The 22963-nt window shown below is 39.1% G+C and overlaps 1 long non-coding RNA gene across 1 annotated transcript in view; it reads right to left on the bottom strand.

Annotated features, from left to right (window-relative positions):
* LOC122802827 overlaps positions 1-22529 on the bottom strand; it is a 155537-nt gene extending 133008 nt beyond the window's left edge. Inside the window, exons 1-2 of the long non-coding RNA XR_006364984.1 lie at positions 22414-22529; positions 4701-4821 (exon numbers count right to left, since the gene is read on the bottom strand). This is a non-coding gene — a long non-coding RNA (uncharacterized LOC122802827). The remainder of the gene's footprint in view (positions 1-4700; positions 4822-22413) is intronic.
* Positions 22530-22963: the final 434 nt, after the last annotated feature.

Raw genomic sequence — 22963 nt, 5'->3', positions numbered from 1 at the left:
GCCCAAGAACAGTGTCCTGGATCTCCCTACACACCACAGTCCGGACGCTACGGAGGGTGAGTGGTGGTTCTCCTCCGGCCACATTTGCAGAGGGGGGACAAACCCCATCCCCTGCAGCGCTTCCACCCGCAGGTGGCACAGGGCCACCGGAGGAGGGTCCAGACTGGGCACTAGTGCCACGTGCACTCGCCAGCTGAGGTGGGAGAGGTGGGTCCGCTGGAACCCGCCTTCCCTGTCGTCCTATGTTTTGCATTATGTCATGACAGTTTGGGTTAGTAACATATAATACCATTCACAATTAGTTGTAACAGCATGCATTTGTATTCCCATTAACCAAACACCCAGATATTCACACCAGTGAACAGCGAGCATAACACATGCATAATTTGAACAGCAATACACAGTCCAACAACATGCAGGGTTGATTGATGGCAACAGGCCATCAGGTTTGGATGTATGAACAGGGCAGATGCATCAATGGACATACAAATATTTATGACCCAACAGGACAAATGTCCAGGGATGTTAATTGTGATTGCACATACCATTTTCATGTGGAATGGGTTATATGTGGTTATAGGGTGGGGTGAAGAAAATAATATTAACACCTTCGAATACCAATACATATGCTGTACATTTCTAATAGCTACACATATATACACACTACTGTTCTAACTACAGTTTCCTATATGATAACTACTTCAATTTGGTGATAGGACTGTTACTGCTACATCAATATACATTTTATTGTTCTTCATACACATTCATATCTGGCTTTGTTCAGCTACATCATCCTGCTACATTTGCTTTATATAGCTATGGACAACTGTGGATGTTTGGTATGTCAGACAATCATACTATCTGCATATTGCAGACTGAGAGCAACATATGCAGATTTTGGGATACACATTCCAGCTGCAGCAACACTTTGAACAGATTTTGCTGTTTGTTTTTGCTTCTCACATGCATTTCATTCTGTACTGACTGCAGTATGCTTTATTCAGGGGTTATTACTACTTTATTGGTGGATTCATAACACTTTCTCACACTCTCTCACTTGTTTTCATTTTACTATTCAGGATGGTACTTACTTCTAGGCTTTATTGACATGTTTTACCTGTGGTTATTACAATCCTTTCCAGCAGTCTCACTTCTGTCATGTTTCAGTATTTCGACAGGGGTATATTTCACACATGTGATTTGCTCATCTTCTGCAGCTGTACTTTTCAGCCTGCTGCAGGTTGTGTACCATTATATTACAGGTGGGGCATCTTTATTTCAGACTTAATTTCAGACATTTTCATTTTTCTGTTTGGATTACAGACTGCAACACACTTTTGTAATCAAGCAATACTTGCAAACACTCTTACACTGTTACTTGCACATTCTATTACTTAGTGACTACACTGCACTCTTTTGCTAACTGTCATACTTTTATATTTCTTTACAGTTACTGGGAGAGGATTACTGACCTGCCTGGTGGCGCAACCGCATCAGCCTATCGCCATAGGCTCTGCTGTTCACAGAACGGACACCTGCAGCTGTAATATAAATGAAGTAATATTGGAATACACATCTCCATAATATCAGCTAGTTTAATTTCTTACATACATAATTAAATGTAACTTACTCCAGTAGTGGGGCATTGGGCATTTGCCGGGCCTCCTGGATCCAAAGGTTCAATTGGTCCTGCTTGCATCTCTTCAGGTCTGCATGGTGGTGACGAACCTGCTCACCAGTCCTTGGAATCCCTGTGGCACTGGTGAGATCATGAGCCAACCGGTCCCACGCCTCAGTCCTATATGCTCCCCACAGGACCTGGCCCTGCATGAGTTGGGCCTCATGATTGTGGACTAGGAGCCAGACCATGTATCTGGACTCCTCAACGCCCCACCTCTGTGTTCGAAAGCAACTACCCTCACCTACTCCTGTCATTCTGGCTGCAAGTGAGTTCTATAATCGTTTATGCTGTGTATTCCCGCCTATGGGGCTTATATATGCCATTTTTCCTGCACATATCTGTGATTGGCCATTTTGGAATTGTATCAACTTCACAAAACCTGCTTTGTCATGCTCCACTTTGTATTCATTCCTATATATTTGCTGTTACTGCATTTATAGGTACTGCTGTCATGGCTTAGTGGTTCAGTACCTTTACTATGGTGCATAGTATCCTGGGTTCGAACCTGGACACTGATTTTTATATTTTATGACTGTCTAGACAGGCTAGGGGGTGTGTCTGTGTAAAGGCATTTTTGTTACAGCTTGCTCAACGTTGCTCATCAGTTAGCTTGTTGGCGCGGTGCGCAGCTCTGAGCAAATGGGTTACGCTGGTTTACGCTTCATTTGGCTATCAGCATGCATATTATGCTCAGCTCAGCTAGGGGCACACAGTTTCAGCATGTTAAACCACAGCTCACCTATGGGCACTCATTTTGCACCTGTTAAACCACTGCTCACCTACGGGCACTCATTTTGCACCTGTTAAACCACTGCTCACCTACGGGCAGATGCACTCACCTTGTTAAACTGTAGCTCAGCTATAGGCACATCTCGCATTTTTTATTGTTTTGTTATCTCACATTTCTTCAAAATAAATGGACTATTTCATTATATTTTACATAAACTATGAATTTATATGTGTACATATTTGTCAGGGACTTGTTTCGTGCTTATTTTACTAAGAATAAAAATTGATGTTGTGGGGGCTCGAACCATGAATGCCTGCTCTTCAGCCAACATCTCTACCGCTGCGCTATTGCTTCTTGGCTTACTTTGCATATTTAGTTCTTATATCCTTTTCCACTGACTGCTAACTGTGGCTAAGCACCAGGCACGCCCGCGCAAACAAGCGCACTCACGGGCAAACATCTTTACATTTAAAAAAAATATATAACATGTTCATTTATATATTTTATGTTCATAGTCTGTGGGGGCATGTGTTGTGTTGTGTTTATTCACATTTCCATGGCCTCTGTCGTGGGTGTTTACTTTGGGCAATTTTACTCTTGTAGGGGCATGTCCGCTTGCAGGGCTCGGCCTACGGACATGCCCCCTACTGTCTTCCATGGACCGTGTTAGCCTTCGGTGTGATTCAGCATGCCCTCATGCATATGCATGACATGCTGAAGTCACACCGTTTAACTGCAGCCTCCGTGTAAGCCATGTATCTCTTACACAGAGGCTTTGTGAATCCTGCCCATAGTGTTTTCATTGGTAGATGCACTTTGCTTTAGTTTGTTTCAAGTCATTTATGCAGAAATAGAATGAACATTTTCTTTTCTTTTTTGCTACTAGAGGTAGGGAGACTTCAGGATTAGCAGTTTCTATTATATTTATATTTCTGAGTGTTTTTGTATGATGTAGGTTAGGATATAAGATATATTTTGCCTTTTTTGGGTAAAAGATTTGATTACATATTTAGAAATAATCATACAGTGAGTAAGGGGATTTAGTCCATTTTCCCACCATAGTGGAAGATTTGAATTACTAAATAGAATGTTGCAGGAGATTTGGGATATGCAGGGGCTTGCTCCACCTCCAAAAACAGTACATAAAGTAGTCTGGTTTTGTTTCTGATGGGATCAGTGACTACATGAACAGTTGACGGACAATGGTTTGGCCTGTCTGCACGGATTCAAATCATGTGCAAACCGACACACACACACAAACACACACACACACACACACACACACACACACACACACACACACACACACACACACACACACACATCATGTCTTTTATCTGTTTATTCTGTTCTCAGCACATCTAAAATGCCAATGGCACAGTCCCAGGTGAATAGACTGGCCCCTGGTACAATCAAAAGCTCACCATAGACTGACAGTTTATATATAATTAGTTAATTGTAGATTTAAGTGTCTTACATTAATTACTTTAAAGTATATAGCATTTTCATGCCTGCTTGTTTTTGCAGTAAAATGTAATATCTAAAACATGTCATTCTGTATGTATGACTGCATTACTGTAATCTGAATATAAACCTAGTTTAATTTCATTGCTGTCCACATAATTTAATGCAGTAATATGATAACATGAAGTAGGATTAAGCAATAACTGACAATGTGATGTGGTATATTGAAGATTTACCCACGGTTGTTGTGGTTTAATCATGAGGGCGAAGCCCGAGTGATTAAACAAAGCCAACCGTGGGTAAATCTTCAATATACCACAACCACGGAGTCAGTTATTGCTATTATACAATAACATTATTTAAGAAAAAACATACTTACTTTTCTTAAATAATGTCTTTGTATAACAGCAGATTGCTGTTCTTCCGCCGGTTGTGGTATACTGATTCTCTTTTTGATGTACTGCGCATGCGTATGGAAATTGCGTTCCCATGCATATCACTACATCAAGGCTTTGCAATGAAAGCAACGGGAGAAAAAAAAGTCTCCATTGCTCCGTTTCCTCTCTCTCTTTTTTTTTTTTTTTTATTGTACACAAAAAAAGATTTGGGGGTAGTTTATACCAAAGGAAAAAAGTCTGGGCGACCGGACCTTTTTCCGTTGGTATATTGTGGGATTTACAATGGGCACACTGGCTGGGCTGGCCAATCAGCGTGCACGTTTTAGAATATTAATAGGGAGGAATTATATAATTAAAGTTATTTATCAGCAACTGTCGAACTTAAGAGACTTGGAAACAAAATGCATGAAGATAATACAGAACTTACACTAAAGGCATAAGGCATCCAAGACCAAATATTTTCTTCTCAAATGGAAGGCAACGTGGGCGACAGATACCGTTCTGAAACTGACAAAAGATGGTTTCTTTTTCGATTCCATCTTCTTTACCTGTAAACAAAAAAGTAAAGATAAAACAATATAAACAGTTTAATGATTAACTTTTTACACGCTCATGAGTACAAAGGCAGCCCAGGAGTAAGTTCATACACTGTAAAAGAATAGCAGTATATTCATGTAGAACATAAATATGATAGCATAAAATGAAAACTTAGGCAAGGACATCTTTTGTAAAACAAGATCTCCGTGCCCTAAAACAGTAACTTGCTATACCAAGTGCAGTTAATCAGTATGCTCTATTTGCATGATTTATTTAATCCATCAGGAAACTTTTTTTTTTTTTTTTTTGCCATTTATCTGTCAGACTGCAGTACCTTGTTCTTAACTAAATAGGTAGAAGTAAAAAAAAAAAAAAAAAAGCTGTGTTAAGTATAATGGATAAGGGGAATATGGTGCACACATCCTACCTTGACCTGGCCAAAGCCTTTGACACTATTCCCCTCTAGGGCATAATAGATAAACTCTCTCAGCTAGGCATCAATCCGTATGTTACCAGATGGGTAGCAAACTATCTCACTGATAGAACCCACCTAGTCAAAATAGGGGAAGCCACCTCAACCAGTAAACCAACATAGAAAATCTAGTGCTATTATTTGTATTTAATTTTATTAATTTTTATATTAAGGAAGCAATATCGTCTTCCATGGTCCAGTGTACAAGTGATGTGGTCGAGATAAATGTGGTTTTATTTTTTGTACATAATTGCATTATTGTTGTCCCTTTTATAAATTAAGCTATATATAGCTTTTAACTGTTTATAACTTTAAGCTAAATTGTGGGCGTACAGGTACTAGATACGTCATCGTACCTGTATTCTTTAAAATTGTGTTGAATTCAATTGAGCTTGATTTCTGATGAAGTTTGCTTCAGTGCAAACGAAAAGCACATCAAGTCAAATTAACTGAATGTGTTTGTAGTAAACTATTAGAAAAGATCTACTGGCATGCTGTTTGCTTTGTTGTACGCCTGTAAGAAATACTCAAAATCAAATTGAACAGCAGTATAACCATGCCCAGTCATAGATAAGGACCCAATTCATCAGGTAAGGCCTTTATTTCAATGTGGGAATTCTACATGTCCTCTGATACCTCAGAGAAAAGGACTATACCAGAGAAATCTCACATATTTTTGCACTTCAGGTGCAGCTAACATTGAGTAAGACAGCAATTCAGGTCGTAGCCTGCTATAGGTCCCCAACCATGTCCCAGGACTCACACTCCACATTCCTAATCACCCTGGAGAATATTACTGTCCAACTTAACACTCTCATACTAGGCGACTTCAACTACCCCTCCATTAAATGTGAAAACTACTCATGTACCAACACACTTGCCCACGTTTCCTGGAATTCATAAATTTCAATGCCCTGGACCAGCTCGTTCTTACCCCCACTAGAGGTAGCAACATCCTTTACCTGGTCATTACTAACATGGGCAACCATTGCTCTACACCAATAATCAACTCCTCCCTGGTTAGATCCGACCACATACTAATCACCTTGGAAATCCACATCCACCCCCCCCCACACACACACACACAAAGGTAACTACCATGAAAAACTTCTCCAGAGCTAACTTTGGGTTCCTAAAAACAGAAGTGGCTAACTTCATGGCACCCATGCAAATGGAGAATGGTTGCCTGACCACCATATCATGAAACAATGTATTGTACGAACACATACACAAATGCATGGATCTCGCTATACCCAATAGAACCATGACTCCCTCCTCCAAAAAACAGAAGCCAATCTGGTGGTCCCCTGCCATAAACAAACTCTACAACAGAAGGAGGAAACTGATGCCAAATGAAGTAAAGTCTCAAGACTGGAAAAACTAACTTATCAGCCTCAACAAAAAGCTGAGATCCCTCATCAAATCCTCTAAAGCTAGCTATGAAAACAGAATTGCAGCAGATAGTAAAGACAACCACAAAGCCTTCTATAGTTATGTAAAGAATCGCCATGGCAATACCCAATCTTTCTCTGATCTACTGCACAATGGTACCTCCTATACTGAGCCAACAGATACTGCCAATATACTGGCCGACAGATTCAGTGCCAACTTTACACCATTCCCCAGAGGATCAGTCACAATACCAGTAGATTGCCAGGCACCCAGTATTACTGCTGCACAGGTTAAAACAGCACTGTCCAAAGTCAAGAGTACAGCTTCTATGAGACCTGACAATATCCCTGGATGTGTTCTGCATGAACTACAGAGTGAACTGGCACCTCACCTGTGTGCCCTGTTCAATCACAGGCTCACCTCAGGCTTTTCCCCTAATGAATGGCGTGCTGCTACAGTCAACCCTCTCCACAAAGGAAGATTGACTACAGACCCTGGGAACTATCGCCCCATTAGCCTGATGAGTCTGATATGCAAAGCTATGGAAGGCATCATCATGGACCTAATAAGCAAGGATATAGGGAATCTCCAAACACTGGATCCCATACAGTCTAGTTTTGTGAAGGGCAGATCATGCCTGCTCAACTTGTTCGACTTCTTTGAGTCAGCCACCAGAGCTGTGATTGAAGGCAAGGTGGTTCATACAGCCTACCTTGATCTGGCCAAGGCCTTTGATACCATTCCCCACTCAGGTATCATAGAAAAACTCTCTAATCTAGGCATCAACCCCCATATCACTAGTTAGGTTGCAAACTAGCTCACAGATAAACCCACAGTGTGAAAGTAACTGATTCCAAGTTAGACTGTTGACCAGTCACGAGTGGTGTCCCACAGGGTTCGGTCCTGGGTCCTCTCCTATTTGGTATCTACTTCTCTGAAGTCCAAGCCAACATGAAGAGACTCTGGCTGACAAAGTTCACAGATGATTGCAAGTTGGGAGCTATTATTAACTCCCTGAGTGATGTTAACATCCTACAGAAAGGTCTTACTGAGACCAGCAACTGGTGTCATAACCATGGCCTTAAGCTCAATGCCAAAAATGTGTCATCATCCCCTTTGGGAAAACCCAGTTCTCATGAATTACCACATCAATGGTAGTCCACTGAACACAGAAGGAGTTATAAGAGATCTGGGAACACAGGTTGACAGCAACCTCTCTTTTTCCGCTCTGGTCAGAAAGTCCTTCTATGTGGCACATCTCCTTGCTAAGCGTTTTACATCCAGGAAGAAAGAGGTCATTGTCTCCCTCTACTCTTCCCTCATTAGGCTAGTCATTGAGTACAATGCCCCATTTGGCATGTACCTCACTAGATACCTGCAACAACTGGAAAGGCCGCAAAAGTACCTCACAAAGAGGATCCTAGGCCTTAATCACTTGTCCTATATGGCCAGACTCAAAAATTCTAACTATTCTATGTCTCATATCACCTACTTAGAGGCGATCTCTGTTTGACTTACAAAGCCATGTCTGACCCAGCTCTGTTAGAAATGCTACATCTAAAAAATCCCAATCCCTCCACACCACACACTCCAGAGACCTCAAAGTCATTACCACAATCAACAGAACGTGCTGGAGGGACAGGTTCATAACCCAGAGACTGCCCATGCTATGGAATGGACTTTCCATACATGTCAAACAGAGCACCTCACTGACCCTCTTCAAGAGAAACCTTGATGAGTGGATGGGAAATAGAAAATTCTCCCCGGGGATCAATCCAGTGGCTCTACTCAACAGAGGCACTGGGAACTAAGGTTGGGTGGCATGATGCCAGGGTAATCCTATGGGCTAGGCTTGTAAGGGCTCCAGGGCCATTAGCCTAGTACACACCTATGAACCTATGAACCTATGAACATTACTCAGGGTGTGTTTGAACTGCCAAAGGCATGGTTTTGCTGTCTGGATTCATCCAGTGTTGTCCTGCAGTAGAAACTTTGCACTCGTGCACAAATAGTTTTGGTGTGTGCAGCATTACACAATATCAGACTTAGGAGATGATTACAGCAGGGTGAGCACTTGTAGAAGCAGAAGTTTCTAATTTTCTAGGCAGTCAAGGCTAAGTCAGATGAGGAGTTATTGGAGGTCACTAGCAGGGGATGATACTTCCAGAGAATGGTGGGCAGAGTATGTGTGGCACTAGCAAACAGGCAGTAGCTTGCACATGCCTGTAGAACATAGTAGGCAGGAGTAAAGCAGATACACTGCAGTAAAAGTGATGCATGAGAAACCAACACCATGCGATGCATACCCATGCAAAGGCCTGCTACACTGTACATCACATATAGTCAACTGAAAAAAAATGGAAAAAAGCAGGGCACAGTTAATATCATTTAGACAAGTAGGAAAGGGAGCGCAGACGTTGTTGTCTTTTGCAATAGTAATGCAAACAGAGAAATATGTGAGTGATGAGAATTACTAAAGTAAAATGTATTCTTGTGTTTGTTTCCTTTCAGTGTGTAGGGGAGGTGGTTAACATAAAAGTCTTTATGAAGGGCCATTCAGGTGGAAGTTTGTGTGTGTGTGTGTGTGTGTGTGTGTGTGTGTGTGTGTGTGTGTGTGTGTGTGTGTGTGTGTGTGTGTGTGTGTGTGTGTGTGTGTGTGTGTGTGTGTGTGTGTGTGTGTGTGTGTGTGTGTGTGTGTGTGTGTGTGTGTGTGTGTGTGTGTGTGTGTGTGTGTGTGTGTGTGTGTGTGTGTGTGTGTGTGTGTGTGTGTGTGTGTGTGTGTGTGTGTCTGCATGCGTGAGATGTACTTTGGGCAGCGGAAGCGGTCATGTGAGAGTCAGTTTACTGGGACACAGTTTTAGCAATAGTTGCAGCACTTTGGCTTGATGTATTGAAAAGATCAAGGTTATGCATGGTAGAGGTCTGAGCATCTCATGCCTGTACCCTGCCATGAGACCTGGCTCCAATATGAGTTGCACTTGTTGTACCATGACCCTGGCTAGATGCTGATGTGCTGCCTGACTAAAAGTGACTTTTGTTACAAGATGTACCACTGCTGCAGCTGCAGTGACCACATGGATGTCAAATTCTGGTTGTAGACACTTCCACAATAGATGTAGGGGTGGAAGCGCTACAACTGAGGGAGGGGAGCTTGGTCATCCATGGCTACAATGACTATCATCTGTGGAGATAGTACTGGACTGGCTTCATGGACAGTACCTTACCCCTGGCAGACAATCTTGAGAGGGCCTGACACATTCCAGTATAGGACTGAGTCTATTCTAGCCATCACACACATAGAGGACGAGCACTCCTTTAGGTCATTCCATACACCAAAAATCACCCTCTCTAACTCTTCTGTGACTGTGTGTATTACCTCTGTGCCTTCATGATGGCCCTGCATATATGCTGGATTACAAACACTAACACACCAGCCTCAGTGGGATGGTGGTAACCATGTCTGTAGCAAGCACCATTACCCCCATGTGCACCTCTCTGCCATGGATACTAGGGGCAGATAATAATATGTGGATATTAGGGGGTGATAAAAGTTCCATGACTGCTAGTGTCCCATTAACCTGCCCTTCCTGTGTGGCTTATGTTTCCTGGGCATTCAAAAGCACAGAAGCTGTGCCCATAGACCATGTAGGCATTGCAGTGGTTACATTCCATGTATCCAAAATGCACTCTTTGCACCCTCACTGTGCCTGTGCACCCCCGCCCTCATTATCAGAACTTATAGATCCTTCAACATTAGGCAGTGGCAGTTGCAAAGAGCTAAAATGGTTAAGGAATCACATGTGAACACACCAAAGCACAATACCCTGTCTAAGTTTGGTCCAGTTCAAGAAGTATATATGAAACAGTGGTGCAAGCATTTACATCATCATTAACAAAGTAAATATTTTAATTACATATCTTGTGCAGATGGCCAAGAAGGGGCAATCCCTAATGTTCCTCCATACCATAAAGTAAACAGTGTTAATAGCTTGTACCGTGACTAAGGGGTTCAGAGGACCTACAGGTAGTCCTATATAGAAAGAGTTCTATATACCTAGGGTATCTCCAGTTGATTGTCTTACAGGCAGCTCAGGCTCTGCCCCAACATCCATCACCATACTGTATGACTGAGTGAACATACCACTGCCCGTGATGGAGGACACAAACTCCTGCATCTCCATCAGAGTTGATCACTCAATGGACCCCCACCATTGACCTACCTTCCCTTGTGAGGTGTTTCCTCTTGGTTCGGCAGCATTTGCTGTCAATGTCCATTCACTGTGCCATCTCATACAAATGGTTGTGGCCATAAACTGCAGTAATACCTACTAATAATTTGCTAGTATAGCAAGTTACTGCTAGTAAATTTTAGGGCAGCAAGATCCCACCTTTTTCCCATTTTTGCACATGGAGTAGGAGTGTTCCATCAACAGTAATACTAATTTAGAGACAATGCTTACACCCCCCCCCTCAAAATCATGCATCTAATGTTGCAACTGTCCAATGAGACATTTCTTTTTTTTTCTGTTTTAATAAGATTTTTGCAAATGGCAGATATATGTATTGTATACAACAGGCATTTTTTTAGTAAACGTCTCAAGAAGTACAATAGCTGTTAAAAGCAGCCACATTTGGAACAAGCCATTTTTCAGCAAAGGCCCAGGGAGAAATCCTTTAGACACATGCCTTTGTAATGTGAGTGGAAACCAGAGCACCTGGAGAAAACCCACATGAACGCAGGGAGGAAATGCAGACTCTGCATAAAAGGCACTCCAGCTGAGAATCAAACCAGAGGACTTCTTGCTATATGGACACAATGCAAACCACTGCACCATCCAAATTACTGCATATGCAAACCTGTACTTTTTTTAAAAATTCCTCTTGTGTACGGCTTTGCAGATTCAGAAGTTAGTGCCCTACGAGTTCTTCTTTAGTGCAAGGAGGCGTTATGCCTTTCCTCATGCTTGTAGTTTGAAGATTCACGTCACTTGGCATGATGATTATAATAATTAGGGATTATCCAATTATTGTTTGTGAATTGCTAAATATGTGGAATGAGAAAATCTAATAAAGATAGCAATTAATTGTACCTAATGCTGTGCACATGCTTGGGTCACTGCAGACAGCTCTGCTCATGACTGGTCCACTCCATGGCTCTATGGGGAGAATTGTAATCCTACATATAACCTTATACATATGAAGTGGTTGCTGTCATAACAGCATTTACATGGATACAAGACTACCATCTTTCACATCTTATATTACCGCTGAGAACCATTATAATGCAGTACCTAAAGTTGCATGGTCTACAGTCTGCCTCTCAAGTGAGATGCCAGTTGATGTCAGAAATTTCTTGGCAAGAGAGTGCATATGAGATTCCTTACTAGTCATCTGCTATAGCTTTCTTTGATTCTTCAGGGTGAGACATCAAGGCTGGATGAAGAGAAGGAGAGGGTAGTGCTCTTTTAGAGTGCAGAGGTGGTATATGGAGGAGACAAAAGTCTTTTTCCATCTCCTCCACAATGATTACATCCAGAGACTCCAGCAAGAGATCTGTAAATGTCCTCAGTATAACACTAAAGTCTGGAATAGTTTACTTAGGCTGTCACCCATGTCTCTTGCATTCCACACACAGGGGAACAGTACTGTCACCATATCATGCTAGAAATACATCTTGGGTTCGTTTTTCATTGCAGTTGTACCGCCCTGTCACTTTCACTCTTTGTTACTGACCTTTCTAATGCATACATTTATTTTGTTTATTATTTTGTTCCTCTTCATTTAATTTACTGTTATATGCAGCAGCATAATGATCTGCACCCATCCATCAGAGGCAAAGCCTGTTGTTCCCGCACATATGCCAGCAACAGCTCCACCACCATTCCTATCATCACCACATGAAAAACTCAAAACATCTAGGCCCCAACCTGCCAGTCATCTGCACACCTCCTGCACTCCATCACTTATATGAAGTATCCAAACACTGTGCGCTGGAACTGTTTTAAATGTTTGTAGCAATGCCCGTGGAGGTGACACCATTGTCACTCACTGGAAGCTGGCAGACACTGTAGAGGAAATTATGAACAGGAAGTTAGATGGTCAAACTTGGGCAGATGGAGAACCTTTGCCTGAAACTCCTTGAGTTATGTCTGTGTCAAGCATGGTTTCTATCATCTAAGACAGATCCCAGTGGGTAAGGTACCATTGATGGTGAATAATCTACCCTGGATCACCGTTGACAGGAAATGCTTTTTTGAAGCCCCAGCCTATCCCCATCCTGGTGTTCCCCTTCATTTTGTGTCAGACCCTACCCTAGTTGGTTGTACTCACCATTGTCTGATATCTTCTCTGTCATTGAGGTACCATACAACGTGTTAGTATTGTCTTTCTTTCTCTGCTACCTAGCATAACGTAACCTAACCTAACCGAACATAACCCTGTTACCTAATTACTTTCCTTATTTCTTTCCCCAACTTACCTTCAGTTTCTTCATGAATAATGGGTGGCTGTCCTGCAAAAAAATATTTCCCCATCCTCCATCCTGTTCATTCCTTATGCACTACCTTCTGTTTGCTTCCCCTTTTCATCTCTTTCCTAAAATCCTATTTCCATTCTTTAATCTGGTCAGAAAAGAAAAAGATACACACACCACACTCATGAACATTTAAGACTTCAAAATTGTTTCTTCTTCTAGCTGTGCAATAACACCTGAACCAAGGATACAATATGCTAACTGATGCAGGAAGACAGAGGGAAATGGACAAGAAGGGAACTGTCAGAACATCATTTAAGCTTTTCATATGAATAACCCATATAGAGGAGAAAAATTTTCAAACTGCAAATGTTCTGTCAGTACTCAGCATAGGCAATAGCTGAGTAGATGAACGAAGGACATTATTTGTGCAACAGTATAACTTTACCACATAACTGGACCAATAACAAAACATTAAGAATGAATACTAAGATTTACAGTACAGTAGAAAGTTGATTATCCAAACTAATTGGGATCAAGCGTAATTCGGATAATCAAACTGCTCAGAAAATCAAGCATACATTGAACCGGATAAAAAACTTCTAAAACCTTGTTTTTCTGCAGTCAGGGAATACACTTTTCAACCATTCAGTGATTCCACTGGACAATAAAGAACACTTTTGACACATGAGTGGACTGCAAGCTCAAAAAACATGCACAAGTAAATATGTATAACATTTACATATTCTGACTTTATGATTTTTCCTACCCAAAAACTTTGGAAGACTGTATTTGGATAATTGACATTTTGGATAATAGACATTCGGATAATCGACTCTCTACTGTAATTGCTATATAACTTTGGATTTGAGAAGCAAAAAAGAACTCTTAATGAATCACTCAGAAAGGCAAGAATAGACCATAGGAATTTATTTATCAAAGTTAGTAAACCTAAAGAACTAGTGTAGAATAGGTCTCTTGCCTGCTGTCCATGCCTCCCAATTTTCTCTGACTTTGTCTAATATTTTTTACTCTTCCCTCATTAATCATTTATTTTTCTGGCAAATCACTGTGGAATATGGTTCATCAAAAATGCCAGACAATGCCAGATATAAGTCTCCTACCTCTTATGTTCACAAAATGCACATTGATGTAAAGCATGCTGTTCTGTTAACATTTTAAGCAATTAAGTGCAATATTTAAAAAATGTCCCTTTTTTTATACTTGGTACGCCCATTATTTTTGATTTGTCCAGAATTTTTAAGTAAAGAAGCTGAGCGTTCTGCTGTATAACACTGCTAAGTGCCTGACTGGCCTTTAAAACTAGTAAAACACTTCATGCTCCTACACTGTTTTTATGTAAATGGTAGTCAAGGAGCAGAAGAAGCTTCATTCACTGCAAAGAATACTGATTAGGTCATCGATCACAGCTTTGATTATGTGTACTCAACATTGCTCAAGAGGTGAATTTCTTGGCACCCATTACTCAAACAGATAATAAGCTGTAATATCAGTGATCCAGTAATAATCCTCTATATTAAACTTCCATTCTGCAGCAGTGTTTGGCTAAAAAGCTTTATTAACAAAACCAGAGTAAGCACTTAAAAAAATCATTTTATGTCATTGATGCAACAGAACTTGCTATTAAAGGGGGTAATGCACAGAACTTCCTTGATGTTAATGAGTATGAATGGCAAATGGAACTTATCACTTTAAACATAGGATGGCTAAACACACTTAAATTTAAGTGTATTTCAAACAAAAACAAAGATTGAAAATGAAGTTGTAGTAAAGTGAATATTTATTAAGTGTTCATTATGTTTATTGTAAGGATTTATTGATTTATTGTTTAATTAGGCAAAATTAGTATTTTTAAGTATTTATATGTGGCTGCACATTGGTTTATCAGATTTTGAAGAAATCACCTCCTTGACGAGAGTGCTAGAGTTTAAAGACAGAAGCTTGTAATTGCACTGGTCTTAACTCTACAGGGAACAAGTCAAACTTCAAAAAGTGTGTAAGTGGTATTCCTGACTGAAGCTAATAGCATAAGCTTACAGATTCATATACTAAATATATTTAGATCCTACAAGACTTAGATGTAAAAGTTGAAAGGGGTTAGCCTTGCTATAGTTATGACATCAGGATAGAGGTTAGCCTTGCTGTAACTATGACATCGGGGCACCTTTACCAATAGAAAACTGTGCTTCCCTCGACAAGAAGGCTTAGTGTTTCCTGTTAACTGCTCATCAATAATTACTACGTATGCAGTCCTGCAAACTTCTGAGGAGACTAGCTCATTTTTCCAATTGCATGAGAACAGATAACATAATCCGGTTAAGAGAATTGATTATCATAAGACAGTAGGCAATAGAGAAATGTCAAGTCCTGTAACTGTGATGCCAAAAACAAAAAAAATGGAAAATGCAGGAGAAGAATGAATATCAGTTATTTTTCTTCTCCTTTGGTGGTGGGACAAGACCATCTGCATCCCCACATCCCCAAAATGATATATATCAACTCAGAGCTTGCCATACCTCATAGAAAAGAAAATATTCTAAGAAATGGATATCTCAAACTTAATATATTTCAGTTTGGATTTTTGGACATTCAGTCCAATTACAGGACTTGAGAACTTGGGTCCCAACGATTCCTGACTTGTCGAAAATTACTGTTCTGAACAAATGGCTCCTTCTGAGCAAACAACAATTCTCATCACACAGCTATCAGTGTGTAATTCCATTGACTTTCAATACATTTATCACAAACCATTTTCAGTTGTTTTCCTTACAGTTTCCCAGGTCAATTTCAGTTACAGATCCATAGGTGCTGTTCTGTTACAGTTGATTCAGTCTATTTAAAATGGACCTACATCACACTGGTAATGGTTCAGTGAAATTATTCTAAGGAAAAAGATTCTTCATCCTTTAATGTTTGTAAAGAATATACTGTTTTTATATTCAAATGCTTTTGATAAATTCATAGAGTAAGTTTAACCAGTCTTTGGCTAGCTCAGTGGGAATGCTTGCAATCTGAAAATGTGCCATGTATTTTGTTCTTTCTTTCCCTAAAGTAGCATTGTGTATAACAAAATGATCATATTTCTTTGGGTGTTTGGCGATGCGTTTTTTAGACATCATCATTAAATAAGGAGGACTGCAATTAGCCAATAGTAAGCTAATGAAAGTGGATAGAGTATGTAGCATAAACTCTTGGGTCAGTGAGAGAATGCAATTGTAAGTCAGCTTTCTTCAAATATAAGATACACGCATCCTTATAAAACAATGCACAGTCCATCACTTTTTATCTGTGACAAAGAGGCAGCACTTCTACGCGTTTAAGCCCACAAGTTGGGGTTAACATTCTCAAAATGAAAAGTTGAGTGACACTGCTCATATACTGATCATTTGTTCCCAAGTGTAGGTGGAAGAGGGCCAAATGACTGCAAGGCACTTTTTAATCCATTATACCACGTTATGAATAGTGATTGCAGATGCATTCAGTATGACTGCCGTACTATTATGTCAGCATTTTCCTTTGAAGAATGTAATTTTCTTCCACAAGAATTATGAATGTTTTGTGCACCCTTTCTGTGTTTCCCTGAAATAGACATTTTATTTGTTGAGATTTATATAATGTTTTTCATATTCCTAAGTGTGAGACTACATTCTCTGCTTAGGACACTAGGATTTTATTTCCAATCTGAGAACTTTGCACCACACTGCCTAAATAAGTAAGTACCTTTCATCTCAACTAACCTAGGATTATCTACCTTTATATCTCTTCTGTTCAACAGCACAAAGTATTTGTCTTGCAGGTCTGGGGCAGTGACCATGGAGCCTAGGATGCACACTGTCTATTGTGGTATTGTGCCTACTATTTATATGTGACTTGAGGTTGCCTGTGCCAAACGGTGTGACACATTAAGGAAGTACTGGATTCTGAAGTCTGAAGCAGGCAGGCAAACCAGACAAACCAAAGACTGAGGGAAAAATGCAAAGTCTGAAAGAGTGAAGAAGCGAGTTAAACCACAGAGAGAGGGGAGGAGCAGAGTTCCTAAGTCTGAAAACTTTGAAAAAGACAGGAATAACAGAGAAGGGGAGGGGAGATAAAGAACTGAAACAAACAACAAAAATGAAGCTATCATTAGCTGTAACAAGGAAGCCAAGTAAGAACAAATACAGTATCTAAGCATAACAAATTAACATTACAGATATTTTAGTAAAATAGTTCATGAGCGCACAGATGATCCTCTGTGGCGACCCCTAACCGGGAAAAGCCGAAAGAAGAAGAAGAAGTTGAGCTATTTTTATCTAGAAAGTAATACATTTTAAGTATATTTAAACGCAGTGCTAGCCAGCAATTTAAAGCAGAAATATAGCTCATGACTAGACTGCCTTTCTGTTATCCCTGTTCTCCGTGTGGTATAAACTGTAGCAAACTGTTTTCTACAAATGTTTAACAAGAACTTTTTTTGGATACATGTTTGCTGCTTATTTGGAGTGCCAGTCTGCCAGATTAGGGAAGAAAACCTTTTTTCAACTTAGGGAAGATGACTTTATTCAAGAAAGGTATACATTTCAAGAAATATTTAAAGAGATACGGCATATTGAAGTGTGCTTTAATAATACTGCCAAGGAAGTAAAGTCACAGAGAAACTCTAAAGCTTGGACTAAGAGAATTCTGCTGTGGCAACCTAAACTCCTTACTGCGGGTAAGTCAAGTGTAAGATCAAGGGAAAAGCGATTCAGAAACATGCTCATTCTCAATGAGGGAGATCTCATTATCAGTTAATTTGCATGTCACTGAACCATTCCTTATTACTGCCTATGCTAACAAACACTTTCTGTTGGTAATTTCCTCTGGAGGCTGATGCATCACATTTGGCACATACATTCCCATGTGCATACACAAACATACACATACATTCACTGGATCCAGCACTAGGTGTCCTAGGGCATCTAAAAAAATGGAAATGAAAGTTAAATGTTCTACTTGTTACTTATCATCTTATATGCTGGGACTTCATCCCTATACCACCATAATGAAATATACTGACTTAAAAGATACACAACAATGCGGAAAGGTGAAACACCCTAACAGAGTTAACAGGATGCTGGTATGAATTATAATTTTGCAGTTCCTTTTTATTAATAAGTAACAAATGAAAGAAAACAAGACTACTGAAAATAAGTTAATAATCAACAAAAAAGTAGACAACCACTTTTATAAATTTGTCTTTGGTGGTACTTTGCTTGGTGTTTTCAAATAAAAATGTTCTTGTGTTCTTGATATAACATTTCTGATAATATTGTACCATTCAAAAAAAAAAAACACATGACTTCTACTTCTCTACAACTGCTTTTGTCATGAAGTAAAATACATTTTTATTCAAAATAATGCAAAACTAAAAAGATGAACCTATGTCATACATACGTGGTCGACAACTTTTGGACGGATTTTCTGACCCTTGTAAACCTAGATTTTGGACATTGGCCATTTGACTTACTGCCATTCGTGTAAATCATAGCAAACCATACATACAGATATGTATATATATAATATTTCATATTTAGTCCTCAATAGCAGAATTAGTACACTGGAATCCGGCGGGTCGAAAACACGACAACGCAGAGATGACGACCGGGTGAGAAGAACCCGACTCGGTCGGTAAGCGATAGAGTAGGATTTTATTTAGTGTTAGGCAGAGAGGTAAGTGTGCGATAGTGAGAGGACTGGGTTTAGGGGTGGGTTAAGGAAGTTAGGGGTGGTGCAGTAGGGTGTGTGTGCGTGTGTGTGAGTGAGGGAGTGGGGTGAGGGGTGGGTTAAGTGAGTTAGGGTTAGGGTGGGGGGTGGTGTGCGGTAGTGTCAGATCTTGGGGTTAGGGGTGGTAAGGTAGTTGAGTTAAGGTGCAGGTTTAGGGTGTGTTGATTTTTTGCATATTCATTATTGTATAATATTTTTACTCTTTTAATGTTTATTTTTTGAATATAATTACTTTTGTATGAATGTAATCATGTCTTTTTATATTTTTTGTATGATCTTTATGTATTAATTACTGTCACTGTGGAGCTTTTCTCCCCGGGCCTCCGCTGAAAATGGGCATGTAATCCAGACGGACTATCCCGGTCAACAAATGTAAAATAAAATAAATAATAATAAATAAATATTTTTTTTTTTTTTTTTTATTTATTTTATATTTGTTGACCAGGCTTTGCCTGTTTTCAGCAGAGGCCTGAGGAGAAAAGGTCCAACAGAAAAGTAGAAATTTTACATATTGAACACATATAGAAAACATGCATCAGTGCCACACATCCATTCCTGAGAATAACAGTTACTGATAATTATTTTTAATTTGTAATTTCTTGTTTTGAGACTAGTTTTAAACTCACTGGCAGGTATTACAGACTAAAAGTTGAAAGCGGTATAATGATACACATAGTTTATTGTGTTATGGTCAAAAGGGGTCAAGTTAAACAGTTACAACACTGTAAACGAAAAATTAATTTGGTAACATCAGAAGACCAGAATGTCAAAAATAGTAAACATGAAAATGTGTATGAGACATTTTCGACATTCCCATCTTCCAGCCATGTTACTTAGCTTACGTCTACTATTTTGCAGAGGGGCTATGCCCCCTCACACCACCACCCCCACACACCCCCTGCACATTAAATATACCAACTCCAAGATCGCACTACATTAAGGAAATGGGCTACTTCCCTGTTCCTCACTGAAGCACAATGTCCCTCTGCAGTCTCAGCATGTCACTTGCCGAAAGGTCGAGTGCACCATGCAAATTGACTACACGTGGTCAACCACTTTTGGACGGATTTCCTGACCCTTGTAAACCTAGATTTTGGACATTGGACATTTGACTTACTGCCATTCGTGTAAGTCATAGCAAACCATACATACATATATATATATATATATATATATATATATATATATATATATATATATATTTATTTATTTTATATTTGTTGACCGGGCTTTGCCTGTTTTCAGCAGAGGCCTGAGGATAAAAGGTCCAACAGAAAAGTAGAAATTTTACATATTGAATACATATAGAAAACATGCATCAGTGCCACACATTACTGCATTACAGTGTCATACATTACACTGTGACAAGTGAAATACATATAGAAATGCATTTATCAGAGGGATACATTCATAATTACATATTATATACATAATAGTGCAATAGTTACATAGCTGAAATATTTTACTAGTTATGTTTGTTCAGTGATGTAGCAAGAGAAGAAGATAAAGTAGTAAGTTTGTTTATTGAAGGGAAGGAGAAAGAAGGTAAGTAGAAGGTTATAAGGGAGTGTTTATGGGGGATAATTACATTGGCAGGTCCATTTTTCATGAAAGTATTTTTTTGTAGCAGTTTTGAACTGATTGGGATGTTCAAGGGATCTTATATCTAGTGGTAGGCTCTCTCTCTCTCTCTCTCTATATATATATATATATATATATATATATATATATATATATATATAGTTTCACTTCATAATTTCGAAATGCTGAAACTATGAAGCCGAACCATTCACAATCCCAAAACCCACAATCAAGAATCACAAAATCACGAACATACATACACCATACATCATACACCACATACACACACACCATTCCACCCACAGCACACAAACCACACAACCCTACACTACATATAAGCAGGGGGCTGCTCCTTTCCCCCCACATCTCCCCTACATATATATACCAACTCCGAGATTGCACATAATGAAAAAAAAAAACTCACACCATGGCATTCTACACTCAGTCACATACAAATACACATCACACATACACAAACACCAACAAATCCAACACTCATACTTACACCTCCCTACCCTTACCCATACATACAACATACAAAAACACACACAAACACTCACTCACCTTTAATTTCAGGCATGATACCAGCCAAACACTTCACGCAACGTACCAGAAATGCATAAGCGTGGATTCGAGATATTCAAATTCGCTCTTATGCACTTTCGGCATTCTGCATTTTCAGCTTCATGGGCTTGGAATGCTGAAAGTTGAGATTTTAGCATTTCGAGATTATGAAGTGAAACTATATATATATATATATATATATATATATATATATATGTAGTTGAAATCATCTTAGTGTTGAGGACTGATTAATATGACTGAAGGGAACAGCATTTAATTTTATGTGCAAAATATGTACAAGATATCATCATAATCTCAAGACCTAAATATTTTTAGCATTATGCTAATGATCAACACATTAGTACAGCAAATGCAAGCCATATCCTCTGCCGTGAATTTTTACCATTTCTTATTGTTGTATTCTAATGTTGGTCTCTACAGCATTTTTGGTTATTTATTGTTTGCAATAATGATTGCATAGTCAAGCAAAACTGACCCATTTTTGGCAGGATACATTTTAAAGTCTGAAAATGTAAACACTTTGTAAGCCATTTACTAAAACAGCAAAAATATAAATAAATTCCTTTGGAACAACATGATACAGCAGAGAAATTCATGAACAATACACATTTCATTGCAATATCTTCAAGGAAATTTGTGAAACAAAGTGATACAGGTAACTACATACAATTACAATGTGCATGTGTTTATATCACTCACAGAATAAAGGACATACTCTGCATACATACAGAACATACAAAAAAGTTATTCAATATACATTATTATGCACACTCACAAAAAGACACAACAGCATTGAAAATTAAACAAAATACTCTAAATTGTGACATTATATCAAGGTAATTTGATTTGGGGAGACAAGGCATTTAATTTACTACACATTACTGCTTTTCTAATTATAAGACTCACCCCTACTATGGTCATGGTTTTATTAATCTGTTGTAAATTAAGTATAAACTTTCTCTCATTTTTGGATGGGACATTAAATGAGGTCCCATCTGCCTGAACTGGTAATAACGTAGGTGAGTGTAAAAGACCCCACAGCAAAAGAGCAGGGGGTGTCCCCTAGTGCTTTCACAAAATTTCTAATATCAGCTTGAATACCATCTTTGGTTTTCCCTGAAAAGATGACACTGGCCTAATTCAGCTAACCTGGTCAACAGACAGTAAATAAACAAATAAAAACAAATAAAATAAATAAGTGACTCAAGAATGTATTTCTGCAAGACTTCCTTTTCAGGAAGTAAAATATGCCTTTTCTAGGAAGCTATACATCAATCCAATTTAAACTTTTGAAAGTGTTCTTTCACATGATCTTATTAATACCACATTACTTACAGAAGGTTCCAGATACTAGAATAAGAAGGAGGAGAGCAAGTCCAAGATATTTCATGGTTAGCTTCTAGCTGATTAAGTTTATGTCTTGTGTTTTTTAAACAAATTCTGCATGTGTTACCTTGGAGTAGCCGACAAATATAGGCATAGATAAGTCACATGATGACTTCATAACCCGTGCTATTAGTAAATACTCAGTGGTTTCCTTATAACAGTTGCAATATGTCTTTCATCACGTCGTGAACATTTTCATTGTTCCTCTTTTATTAACAGTCATACTGATTTTTTCTAATGATATGGAATGAAACATTAAGTAAGTAATTATAATTCTATAATTCTACAACAGAGATCAAAAAGTTATCTGAAACACTATTTGTTCATAAAGTATGTGGTTTTCAATATTACTGAGTTTATGATATTTATTTACTTATCTGCTTATTTGATATTTGTAAAACAGGTTAGACCACTAATCAGAGTGGCGATGTTCGTGTTCTCCCTAGGGTTATACAACAAATAAATGCAGGAAAATTAGGTAAATGCATGAAGGCAATGA

Source organism: Protopterus annectens, chromosome 5.part0 (assembly GCF_019279795.1).
Source record: "Protopterus annectens isolate FY-2018-M chromosome 5.part0, PAN1.0, whole genome shotgun sequence".
NCBI lineage: Eukaryota > Metazoa > Chordata > Ceratodontiformes > Protopteridae > Protopterus > Protopterus annectens.
The sequence above is the reverse complement of the archived record's forward strand: the minus strand, read 5'-3'. Positions and strand labels throughout refer to the sequence as shown.